We start from the raw sequence: 13,999 nt of genomic DNA, 5'->3' as shown, positions 1-13,999 counted from the left end.
TCTCTTATCTCTCAAAAAATATAAATTGCTGAATTTTTTTTTAATGTTTTTCTCTGGCTGTTTCTATCCTTGTTTAAAGCCTCCTCTTCCTGTTGGAGGTTTTCTGAAATGTCTGGTGTTCTCGAATGTCCGTTACTGTCCCTAAAGGCAGAGTGGCACTTAGAGCCTGTCCATTGGTGGGCCTGGTTGTCGGGTGGCAGATGAGGACCCACAGGGATCATGCTGCAGCTCTTCTGCCTGGGGCTGGTTGGTTCCAGTCTTCGATCATGGGCGTGTAAGAGAACTGTCCAGGATTCCGGGAGCCTAGTATCACAAGGGAGCTTTGGGACTCACCCTTCAATGTCAAGATTTCCACTCAATCTGCATTAAAGTCACCTCACACCTCCCAGTTGGGTCTGGTGTCCCACAGCTCAGAGGTCCCCTAGACTTTCCCAGAGCAGGACTCTGGGGTTCTATTCAGACAGGAGACTGACCAGCTTCTGGAGCTAGGGTCTGATTGCCACTTAAAGAGACTTTCCACTCCTCGCAGTTTCGGGTCTCCCCACCCCTGGCCATCAGAGATAGGTGGTGCCTTCTAGGACTCAGTCCTTCTGACATTCTGCAAGGTCCAGCTCGCTTCTGGCTGGACCTTCCTCTCAGCTCATTAAGTGTCTGCTCTCTCTGCTCTGCCAAGGCAGCTTCTTCTTGTCTGTTTTCCCTTTTGCAAAATCGTGTGGACATCCCTTTCTCCTTTTACTCCTCTCCTATTCTCTTTGAATTTTTATTATTTTAATTCCTTTATTATCATTTTGGTGGGATTTCAAGAAAGCATAAACACTAATGCAAGCACTCAATTTATGGTGATTAACTGAAAGTCATGGAGGTTTAATATTATCTAGGTGTTTGTATGCAACCCCTTTGCTATTTGTGCATCTGTTTACAGGTGTGTGTTTGGAGACAAGAGAAAAAATATATCTTAGATGAGAGAAAGACTATACTTTCCAGCCTCCCTTACAGCTCACCACCGTGTGTGTTAGTCCAATTTCTGTTACTATAACAAAATACTTGAAGCTGAGAACATATAAAGAAAAGAGTTTATTTTGGCACAGAAGTGAAAGTTAAAAGAGCAAACTGCATGATACCAGCCCTGGTAAGGGACCCCATGGCTTCATAGTAGGAGTGCCTCAGTAGGAAGAGATCACATTGCCAGACAGGGAGCCAAAAAGACCAGGGCATGGCAGGTTTGTTCTTTTATAACAACCCTCTCATGAGAACTAACTAGGGATCCCAAAAGAAGCACACAAATCCCTTTCAAGGGCACACCCCCAGTGACCTAAAAACGACCCACTAGGTTCCTCCTCTTAAAGTCCCCTACCTCTTTACATAGCTACCCTGAAGGCCAAGCTCCCAGTACACAAATCCTTGAGGTATACACTCCAACTATGTGTCCAAACCACAGCACTTCACCATGTGACAAAGTTCAGAATAACTAAAGTGAATTGGTGCCTGCTACTTCTGAGCTTTAACCTGAGGCTCAGGGCCTCTCTGGCCCCCTCTGCTTCCCCTGGACTGGAAGGTGCCTGTGGTAGCAGTCCCTTCAACCACAAGGACCAGGGCAATGCCCTGTGGATGGAAACAAAACCCTTTTGTGGAAACAGAGCTTGGTGAGGCCTCTGGAGTTTGAGGTCTCTTTGCAGCTTAGCCTGTGCTTTAATGTAACCCCATCCGTGGTTCTTAAAGTGAGTCTTTGAACGTTGCCCAGGGTGACTTCAAACATTCAGTATCCCACACCCGCTCTCAGAGATCCAACTCAGTCTGGGGTACGGGTAGAAAAAAGTTTTTTTTTAACCTCTGGATTTTTCCGATACTTTGTCAAGATTATGAACCATTGACTTTTCCCACTTTAAAATGTTTTCTTTACATTTCCATTATTTTCATTCCTCATTCCATTTTTTTTTTAAATTTCCTATTCTTCATTCCTTTGTTAAAATAAAAGACAAATATAATCATGGAGGATGACTGTTTTTGTCTTTCCAGAATTGTGTACATCCAGAACAACTTCTCTGATCTCAGTACACGTGCTTCAGACAAACCAACAAGCTCCACATACCCCAGCTCTCGGGGTGCGCTCAACCACACTGCCCAGGCCAGGTCAGTCAGCGTATTCCAGTCTCTTGACCATACCGAGGTGTGGAGCAGATACATGATCCAGATCAGTGAGACACAATCTCAGGAAAAAATAGAAGTGACTCTTCCTCCAGGAATGGAGCTGCTGGGGACGCTCTTACCACGATGAAGGAGGCCAAGAGTGAAGTCCACACCGGGGAGAGAAGGGAGGAGGGCTGGAGCAATACTGCATTCCAACGGCTTCATCCAAGCATCTGGACCAGGCCTGCTTCCCTAGGCTTCTCAATTATGTATCTCAAAAAACTAATTTGTTAAGAAGGAGAGTCTCAGCCGGGCATGGTGGCACATGCCTGTAATCCAGTGGCTCGGGAGGCTAAGGTAGGAGGATCACAAATTCAAAACCAGCCTCAGTAACTTAGGGAGATGCTGTCTCAAAATAAAAAGTAAAAAGGGCTGGGGATGTGGCTCAGTGGTTAAGCACCCCTGGGTTCAATCCCTGGTACCAAAATAATAATAAGACTAATATTTCATGAAAATTATATGAAATTTAAAATTCACTGCCCAAGAATAAAATTATATTGAAATACAGCCATCTTCATTCACCTATCTTTTACGCATGGCTGTTCTTGCACTGTAATATCAGAGTTGAGTGGTTCTAAGAGACTGAATGGCCTGCGAAGCCTGGGATATCTACTATTTAGTCATTACAGAAAAAGCTGGCTGCCATAGCGGGAAGCCACATTCCTTCCCAGCCATATGGATAGCCTGGGACAACCCATGTGACCCAGTTCCAACCATTGAGATGTCAAGGACGGTCTGCCAGAGTGACGTGGGAAAGACAGGGCTTCCTGATCAAGTGCCAAGGGACAGTCAACTCCCTTCTCCTCCCTGCCCTAAACACAGAGGTGACATTTTTTTTGCAGTATCCTATCCCGTACATGCCTGGCCTTATTGGTCAAAGGCCCAGTGCTTCATGGTTTCTGAAGCTGAAGCTGGAATTGATGTGAAGCCGTAATCTATGGTTTTTCTAAACCTAGTCTCAACAGTGGTCACTGGAGAGAGAATAATGTGGACAGATGCTTCTCGTGGGACACTGTCTGTTTCTTTAGGAATTTGACTGTGAGGACATAACCTCAGATTGCAACTGAGGGGAATTCAACCTCAGCCCACACTGAAGCTGCCGAGGTACTTGGAGGGAGAGGGAGGTGAGAACAAGTTTGAGGAGCTTAACTACTCCAGGATTAGGCCTGCTGGCTTAGTGTGGCAAAGACTCGAAGCACCAGTGATGGCCAGCTCCTTCTGCTCAGAGGATCTTTGGTATAGGAGGGAGAATTTATTGAACATGATTGAGTGAATCCGCGATTGAAATTTGATATTCTTATGTTCGATTCTCATTGTCACTGAGTTTCATAAATGACAAGTATCTTTGGTCCTTTGGGAAAAAATATAAATAAGTTAAGATGTAAATACATTTTTATAACAAGGAAAAGTCAGAACAAAACAAAATATATCTTAGAGTCAATGCTATGTAACGACTAGGGCATCTCCTTACATTTCCTCTAAGCACATGTTAAGTTTCAAAGTCGCAAGGTCTGCGTACATTTCTAAAAAAAAAAAAAAAAAAAACATTAGAAATCCAGCAGAGGAGACATCAAAAGAGAGACTAGAGCCCAGAAAAGATGATCACAGCCACAGAAGAACGCTCTCTGACTCCTCATCACTGCAGTAGTTTGAGGGCCACTTGGACCATGTGTTCACACTCAGGGAAACACAACCAAACCTGCTCAAGTGTATGGGGCCCTTCCAGAGATGCGAGCCCCTCATTCACACTGAACTCCCAGTAACTGGGGAATTGGGGGGTCTCACAGGATAGAGAGCTAAGTTAGAATCACTCATTTAAAAAAATAATCATAAGAGCTACCCCACATCTTTGCCAGCCTTCCCAGTTACAGGGAGGGCTGCCAGCTGGCCGCTGGATACCAGGGCCGTGTCTTCGTGCGTAGAGTGACCAATCAATCCTCTCTGGACACGAGTTCTCCCTGCTAAACCCAGGTGGGGCCCTCCCTCCCGACTCCTTCGCCTGAGCTTCCCTCACTACTCACCTAAAGTCTTCCTCATCCTTGCAAGTCCAGGCCAGGACTCCTTTCCAGATGCCCAGCCAGGATGAATCTCTCCACATGCCCGGAGCACTGGGCTGGTCCTGCTCACAGGACCTTGCTTCCCTCTCCTGCAAGATGCCAGAAGGTAGCAATGCGCTCCTTGCCTTGGGTCTTTTCATGGAGTCAGCGCTTGATAACAAATGGCAAGGCCCCTGGGAACGCGATCAGAAGGGCCCTCAGCACCTTCTCCACGCCATGTCCAGACTTCTTGCTGCATTTACAGGCAGAAACCCACCTTCTCCCTCCAGGAGAAGCTCTGAATCGCCTGAAGATGCAGGAAATTCCAGTTGAATCCAGTAACCACAAACAAAGCTGAAAGTAATTCTTCGGTGGATTCCTGCCAAATAATTCTGGCAGAGAAGCATCCCTGATGGAACTCAGGGAATTATCCGAAAACACATTACATACCTCAGATAGGGGATCAGTCTGAAGTCACTGTGTCCCTGTGTTTCACAAAATTGAGAGCCCAGAGCGAAGAGAAATCTCAGGCTAGATAGAAGAAAAATTCTTCTTTGAAATAATGGCCGGGGAAGTTCCTAAGCCTATCAAGATGTGGAGAGGGAAACAACCCTAGAATAAAGTCAGGCCAAAAGGATGTGGTAAGAGCTCCAGAGCCATTCCAAAGCTCAGTATCAAGAGTTCTTTATGAGAAGTGTTCTCTCTGGCCACAAATGACAATTGGGACACATTGTTTCGAATAAGCTCTGTCATATAATTATCTCAACTGATGGTTGTTTCACAAACTCTCAATAATAACAGTGGCAATCAATGGTTCTCAAGGTCACCTTGCCTGCACAGGTTTGAACAAAGATAATTTTACTAATCTGCTTTCACTTGACTATTTAGCCCATGGACTGATTATTACAATGTCACCTGTCAACTTGGCATAATACTAGGTGAAAATGAACTTTAAGGATCTCCCATAATTTTCAGCTGTGCAGGTAAGAGAGACTTTCTGACTTCCTGTTTCCAGATGTGATCTTGTCTCACTTGTGTGAGGCTCCTGCCATCTTCCATGAGGTCCTCACTAGAGCCCAGCCGATGCTGCCATCATGCCCTTGAATCTCCAGAACTGTGAGTTAAATCAACCTCTTTTATTTAAAAAGTTGCCCTGCATCAGGTATTTCCTTATAGTTATGGAAAACAGACGAATACATCAGGTAAATAGCAGATGTTCATCACAGTGGCCTGGGATGGCTAGGGGAGTTTCAGTATCTATTGCAGAAGTTGCTCCCTCCGACTGCCAGGAAAGGGCAGTGAGAGGCTATGCCTCCCTTCAATGGGGAATTAGTTCTGAAATAACATTCCACTCAGGCAGCACCAAAGAAGTTCCTGTCACCTGAGTCAGGACACATAAACTGTGATGGGCTGCGAAAGATCTCTCGTGTACAATGTTTAACATAAAATATGCGATGATCAGATACCTCCTCTTCTTGTCTTCCGTCCTCCCCTCTCAGTGCATCCAATCTCCTCCTTTCTACTCTTTCCTGCTCTCATTGTCCTTCATCTTCCTCTGACAGAAAATAGGCGTTCCTAAGATGCTTCTGCAACTCAACTCTCCCCTTTTCCCTTTGCTTCCTTTTAATTTCTCTTTATCCAAGATTATGGACAGAACAGAAAGCCACGTAAAGAGAAAAAAATAAGCAATGGAGAAAGGAAAAAAAGAGGAGCAGTGTAGGTGGGGTCTCGCCCCAGTCCTCCCTGCTGGGAGGTGGATCCACCACCCCCCAGAGCTGGAGAGCTGCGAGGGCGCGTGTGTGCTGGTGGCCTGGTGGAAAGAGCAAGGTGCTGCTTGCTATGGCAACGCTGCCGAGCGTCACTGGGTCACATCGGCCATATGTGATCACAACATGAGTCAAATTCATCTCTGAAGGTACAGTCGGTTCCTAAATGAATCACATTTGTTTTTATTCCCAGTGATTTAAAATTTTCTTGGATTTGTTTTGTTTTTTTGTGGTACCAGGAATTAAACTCAGGGCCACTCGACCACTGAGCCACATCCCCAGCCCCATTTTGTATTTTATTTAGAGACAGAGTCTCACTGAGCTGCTTAGTGCCTTGCTTTTGATGAGGCTGGCTTTGAACTCACAATCTTCCTGCCTCAGCCTCCCGAGCTGCTGGGATTACAGGCGTGTGCCACTGTACCCTGCCGGCTCTTTGGTATTATCTTGAAAACAGTAACGAAAATGCATACAAAATGTATATATTTTTACATATATATTTCTTATCTACCTATATCCATACCTATCTCCATCTGTATCCTTATCATATTGTATACATTATAGTATATACTAGTACATAACAGTATGCATAATGTATAAATATGTAATATGTTTATATAATGTATAAACAAATATTTAATGTAAAAACTCTTTATGCAAATCCTGCTTAAATCCTGATTGACTTAAAACTTCTACATCTGTGGATTCGTTATTATTATTTCAAAGTTATAACAATTTCAAGTTATAGCAATTCTATAATCCTCATATCCACCCATCTACGATAAAGTACAGCATTCTTGATGTTCAGCATCACAAAAACGTGTCCATGCCAGGTCAACTGAATTTCCTTCCATTCAGAATTTTTACAGCAGCTGTTGGAAAGCTGAAGGTGGAAAGGAGATGTCAAACGGGGAGATTTTTTGTTTGTTTTGTTTTGTTTTTGTTTTTGTTGTTTAATTTAGAACATGTGGCATTTGACTTATGCAGAAAAAAATTTTCAAAGATACTTGGAAAGTGTTACTGTTCTGATATGAGGTATCCCTCCTGCCCGCTGATGCAGGAATGTGCAGAGGTGGGCTGACTGGGTTAGAGAGCTGCATCACTTCTGTGGGGGAATCCATGGATGGACTGAGGATTGAGTGGACTTCGGGTGGTGACCGCAGGCAGGAGGGGCATGGTCGAGGGAGGCGTGCCCGCTGCAGTTATATTTTCCCGGCTTTTTGCTCTGTGCCTCTCTCTGCTTCCCAGTGCCATGAGCTGGCAGCCTTCTCCCTCCACACCCTTCTGCCACTATGCTCTGCCGCACTTCAGGCTCAGAGCAGTGGAGTCCGCTGATCATGGACTGAACCTCTCAAACCGTGAGCAGAAATACATCTTTCCTCCTCTAAATTGTTCTTGTCAGGTATTTTGGTCACAGGGACAAAAGGTTGACTAACACGGAAATGCAAACATATAATACACACATGAGAAATAAAATGAATTTTAAAATACTGTTTTGGGGCTGGGAATGTGGCTCGGTGTAAGATGCTTGCCTGACATGCATGAGGCTCTGGGTTCGACTCTCAGCAAAGCAATAAAATTAAAAAAAAAAAAAAGACAATAATAATGTGTTGTTTTGAAGTTTTTTTTTTAAACCCAGCTGTTTATAGCTACAGAAAAATCAAGACTTTCACCTAACTGCTGCCCTTTTTAAATGCTTAATTTTGACAATGAACTAATTAGTCCAATTATGAAACATTTTTTGCTCTGTTCTTTAAACACTTTGCCACTGAATAAAGAGACAGCAAGTGTCCTGGTGCTGAAAATGGCCTCCGTGTCCCCTGGGTATGCGGTCAGGGAGCTTTTCAGAAACAGCTTTAAAAAAAAGAATGAAATTCTGTCATTTGCAATGGGCTGGATGGAACCAGAGATCAGGATGCTAAGTGAAGCAAGCCAGGCACAGAAAGACAAGGACCTGTGACCTCACTCCTAGGCAGAATATTAAAAAGTCGATCCCATAGACGCTGAGGGTCAAGTGGTGGTGAAAGGAGCGGGAGGGGAGATGAGGATCAACGGGTACTGAGTTCAGTGAAGAGCGAGAAGTACTGGTGTCCTATTATTGCACAGCAGGCTGACTGTAGGTACAATTATGTGCTGTATATCTCATGAAGCTGGAAGTAAGGAGCTTGAATATTCTTACCACACACACAAAAAAAGCTAAGTGTTTAAGGAGATAAATATATGATTAACTTGATTTAAACTTTACACAATGTATACATGTATCCAAACACCACAGAGCCAGAGGCAGAAGAGACCTTGAGATGATTCACTCTTATTTATATAGGAAGGACAGAGCCCAGGCTCCTAGCCAGGTAGTACCCCCCATTAATATGTACAATCTTTATGTTTTTATATAGAACTTAAAAATCAATTTAAATTTTTTAAAAATAGCCCTTCCTGAAAAAGGAGAAATTTTGCATATTTTTCCTCCATAGATCAAATTCTGCATTATAATGTATTCTACTAACACACTGGTAGTTATAAAGAAACAGGTACTACTTTTACAATATTTAAAATATTGGGATTGAATTCCTATGTTTCGGTAACTACTCAATAGCTAGCATTCTTGGCACTAGAAAAATAACCCGGCACCCATGTATAGCTCTGCCAACCATTATATTATTACATAACAATACTTTTTTCCCTAAATATTTGGAGTAGATAATTGGAAATTAAAATCAGGCATTGGGGAATAATATGCTTAATTTCAAAGGCAATATGCTTAATTTCCTGCTTTTGAAACAACCTCTGAATTCCACACACTTATAAATCTAAAACAACAGCATTTTCTTCTGGTTAAAATTATATTCTTGTTTCCTTGTTTTATGAGAGAAGTAAAAATCAAGAAGCCTGCTGATCTCCAAAGTTGAACTGTTTTTGAGAAATATTAATGACGTTTCTATCATTTAGAAACACGAAACAACAGGTATCATTGCTAATTTCTATTTCTTGTTCTGAAACTGGCTATGAAACTATCATGCAGAAATTTTTTAAAAATATAAAGAAAAGAAATGGCTTTAGGAAAGTGTCACAGCCAGATGAACCCATTAAGAACCTTGACATTCATGTCTCACCTTGTCATTGATAGGTGAAAGGTATGAGGTTTCCTACCCAGGACCACACAATTAGTGTGTGTGATTACCAAGTTAGTGTACAATTGCCAACTTAGGTTGCGACTGCCCAGTTACTGTGTGATTACCAAGTTAGTAAGACCCACCTGAGTCCTGCACCTGGAGTGCGGTACCTGGTTACAGGGGCAGGCTTTGTGTCTGAGCTCCACCAGCCACTATCAGGCTTGCCTCAAGCAAAGTTCTCAACCCCTCTGAGCCCCAGTTGCCTATAGGAAAAAAAATAGCAAGGGCCTCAAGGACTATCTTATGAGCTAAATACTATAACATATGTAAAGCACGTAGCCTTGTATCTGGCACATTATAGACAGTCAACATATTGAACAGCATTATGTAACCATGACCACAGGCTAATTTTAGAATATTTTTCATTGCTCATAAAGAAAGCCCACACTAGCCGGGTGCCATGGTGCATGCCTGTAATCCCAACAGCTTGGGAGGCTGAGGCAGGAGAATTAAGAGAGTTCAAAGCCAGCCTCAGCAACTTAGCAAGGCACTTAGCCACTCAGCAAGACTCTGTCTCTAAATAAAATATGTAAAAGAGGCTGGGGGTGTGGATCACTGGTTAAACACCCCTGAGTTCAATCCCCAGTACAAAAGAAAAGAAAAAGAAAGCAAGCCCATACCTATCAGCAGTGATTGACTTGATTTGTAACTGATCACTCGTTTACAAGCTTTTGAACATTCTGAATCAGAGAAGCTTTGTTCTTAGGGCCAACAGCCGAGACCCGGCATTTCCTGACTACGTTTCCTCTTGCCGTCTCTGTTCTTGTTTCATTCCTGTGCACCTGCTGTTTTCAGTTGCTCTGCACCCCCATTTCTGTTTTCTTTTATTCCATCCAAAGACATGAAAGCATTGACTCTTCAGTGTGAGAATTTGCATTGCTCATATTTTTTCTTGCAACCTGACACTCATACTCAAGCCTAAATTCATTCACCCTTACCAAGGTATGGGAAATGAAAACCATTCTATCCAGGCTAAAAACCATATCCATACATGTATAGCTTGGGTCAAAACTCTTAGAAACTGAGAGCTAATAAAGGCACAAAGAAACACACCATATAGAAAGTATTAAAGTTCACCATCTCCTATTAAAAAAATGTAGCAAGCGATAAACCGTTATTCTGTAGTCTTGAGTAATATAAATGAGGACGCCTCTTAGATAAATTTCTCTTATTTTTATTTAGAGGATTAAATTATTTCTTAGAAACACATGACTAAAGGTTACTGTGATCCTGGAGAAATTTCAATGGCAACACCAAGAACTGGCTTCCCTAGAACAGGAATGGTATGGAAAAGGCAGAGTGGTCAGATAAGCCTGCCTCCCCCACCAGATGTTATTCCCATGTCAGTAAAATGCCATGCACAGACCGCAGAGCCAGAGGCAGCTGAGACCTTGAGATCATTCACTCCTATTTACATAGGAAGGACAGAGCCCAGGTCCCTAGCCAGGTAGTAAGAGACCAGAGTTTAAAGGACCACCTGCAACTAATGCCTGGAGAGTAGAAAACAGTCTCTGGGCACCCCAACATCATCACCAACACCCACACAGCAAGATTTGGAATCCAAACAGAAAGGGAAACAGCTCCAAGTTGGTCTGGAACTGGAATAGGAGAGAATACCAGGAATGTCAGGTTTATCTCTATTCTCAAGAAAGCCCAAGATAATTCTCAACCAGGATCTAAGAGCTATACAAAGGCGGCTGTGATTATCCAGCTGAATAAGGGCTGGAGCCAGACTCACCCGTGGGCTTGGGGCTGTCAATGAGATGACAGAAGCTCTACTTCCTGTCTGAATAATGGGATGGCTGTGGCCCCCACTAACCATGACAGCGCCACACGGGAGGACCCTTTCCTGGGGTCCTTCAGTGGTCCCGGGCATGTGGCACCTTGCCTTACCCACTGCTCCAATACATCAGGCTCTAGTGGCCACAGACGTGACTGAAAACTTGGATTTTGCCCAGTTCACATCACCAAAATAGCTCTTGCAAAAGCGAAAAGTCAACAGTGTGGTATATTGGCCTCAAAAGTGAAAAATGTTTTCAGTACCAAGAAGACAGAGCTTTCTTTATAGTCATTTAATCCCTTGCTTTTAGATGACACTTGGGTTTAATAGGAGGATTCTTGGGTTTATTAAGCAGTGGCCACAACATAGCAGTTCCTCGTGTTTAATCCAGGATACTGTAATAGGAACCGGAGTCAGTGTGAATCTGCATTAAACCTCACAGGGGTTCAACTGCTGCATCTGCAGACAGAGTAATTAGACCAGGAAGTGCCTTCTAGCTCTAAAACTTGGCTGCACTGGCACAACCCACCCCAGTGTCTGGGTTGGTGCCACAAGTGTTCACCAAGAGACTGCTAAAGGCCTGCACTGCTGGGGACAGGATCAAAATGCAAACCAGACACAAATATGGCTACTGAGAAACTCATAGTCCTGTAACTTACCTATGGATTGAGATCGACTTTCTTCTTTGAGTGTAAGACATTAAGGCATTAAGCAGGAAGTGTTTGGGAAGGATTAACTTCAAGAATCGTAATGCAAGATACTAAAGAAACCTCTTTGTTTTAAATACACCTCTTTGTTTTAAATATACCTCTTTGTTTTAAATACCTGCTTCTGAATTTGCCATCCTAGGGAAGAAAGAGCAGCTGGTTGGTTATTTTAGAAGTTGCCCTGCTTTTTCCCTTAGAATGCTATTCCCACTGTACTTGAAACAACTCCTCCAGGCCCACAAGCACATGTTACGTGCCTTAGGTTAAAAATGCAAATATGAGAATACAGGCTATTCCAGTAGCCCAGTATGCCATTTGGGGCTAGTGGAAACAAACAAAAACAAACCACTTATTAACAAAACCTGTCAATAGCACATCTTGTCAGAGGGAAGGAATGTAAAGCAAATGCACCCTAAGCCATTTTCATAGTCATCACAACCTTTGGAAAACATGGAAAGTTCCAGAAGTGTGGATATTGCACCCAGATTCCACCTCCGTGGTTCAGTGACAGAGACATAACCTCCTGCTGAAAGGAGGGATGTTGTGGTTAACCCTATACGTGACCAAGGCTCACCCTCGTCCCTGATGTGTAAACACTTGGTTTTCACAGCGGTGGCAAAAGGTACAATGAAATATCTAGCACCCCTGCAGGGGTGCCCCTTTGTCATGAGCAAAACGGGCTGCCCTTCAGAAGCCCTGAAGCAGCAACTTTCCTCGTGAGCATAACAGACATAGCTGGCCAGGGACACTTTCAGAAACTCCTAGCTGCAAGACAGAGGAAATGACTCAGCCTGCCCCCAGTGTGCAAGGACAACAGAGGAGAAAGAAAAGTCCAAATCAAACAGTGCACATGCATATTTTCCCAAGGCAGTAGGCCCAGATTCTCTGACGGTACTCTGGGGCTATTTTCGTTGTTGTGTTTGTTTTGCTTTGCTGTTTAAAATTTATGTGCCAATACACAGTGGATGGGAACCTTTTTAGCAGAAGTGATCTCTACCAAAGCAGACCAGCAAATATAAAACACGGCCCACCTATTAAAAATTCCTATTAAAAATTCACTTGTAATCTGTGGGACTTTCTGGAATTTACTCCTACCCCCTGAGTATATGAAATGACTCCTGGCACTGGCACTGGCTGGACTAGGACTTCTGGACACCCTAAGAAGTGAAGCGATAACCCCACCCCCTGCTATATGCACTTACCGAAAAATAACATTTTATGCAAGCCAAAATTAAAGTTGCCCATATCTAGATAAATTCACGAGAGAGAACTTTTAGTGCCTCTTCTTGACTGACTAAGCCTGGGCTTCAACTGCTTGCTAGATAAGCCATCTATGAAGGGTGGTCAGTGCGTCCCCGATGTTCAGTGTGAGATTAAAATCATACCTCTGTGATCACGCGTCATGGGTTTTTAATAAACTTCTTCAAAGGGACGAAATTCATGGGTTTGAATTAACTTAAAGGTCCTGCTTTGACAAAACAAAACAAAAAATCTGAACTGGTTTCAAGGCCACGGGTCAATGGATTCCTGGCTTGCTCAGTTTGTGTAAAGTCAAAGGAATTCAGGACAAAATACCGTTGTTGTCCCAACAGAACAATTGAAAACGTTTGCTTTCTTGTGTGTGAAATGCTTTTCTGCTTAAGGCAGCCCCATTCAGGTTCCAGCTCAGAGCTTAATGTCTTAACAATCAGGAACCTGAAGATGCATTCCCAATCCGACAGAAGGCAATTCAAGCTTGCTTACGAAACCCAGGACAGAGAAGGTACAGAAGCAAAGTCTAGGAAGGAAGATCATGTGGAAATAAAGCATTCTCCTTGCTGCCCAGTTCCTTAACACTTTAATAGCTAATTATCAAAATCCTCCTCTGACCTGCTCCCTTCTAAGCAGCCCACAGCACCGTCGATTACTGGTGCAGGAAAATCAGAGGGCAAATGATCTTTTTGTAGCAGGTTTCATTCTATGGAATAGCTTTAGAGCTTCTTCACATCATAGCAAAGAATTTGTTTGCATGTTCCACTTATAAATACCTTCATTAAACAAGTATTTATTTTGTGTCTACTAAGTGTCACTAGGAAGACACCAGGAGGCAGGAAGGACAAGGTCCTTGCTCAATCTGATTCAGAGAAGATAAAGCCCCCATCTGCTAAGAACTGGATACCTCTCACCAGAGAGGGAGCCTTCTTCCAGAGCTTGTTGTACAATGAAGAGTCCATTTGGGAAGAAAACTAAAAGCATTTCTATTACCATGAAAAAGTCTTAGAATCTCCAATGTCCTCAAACATATATAAAATCATGTCTCCCAAACAAATGTCCCTGTTTATAGCAAGTAAACATGTTTCTAAGCATGAATAGA

This window comes from Urocitellus parryii, chromosome 1 (assembly GCF_045843805.1).
Source record: "Urocitellus parryii isolate mUroPar1 chromosome 1, mUroPar1.hap1, whole genome shotgun sequence".
Lineage (NCBI taxonomy): Eukaryota > Metazoa > Chordata > Mammalia > Rodentia > Sciuridae > Urocitellus > Urocitellus parryii.
The sequence above is the reverse complement of the archived record's forward strand: the minus strand, read 5'-3'. Positions refer to the sequence as shown.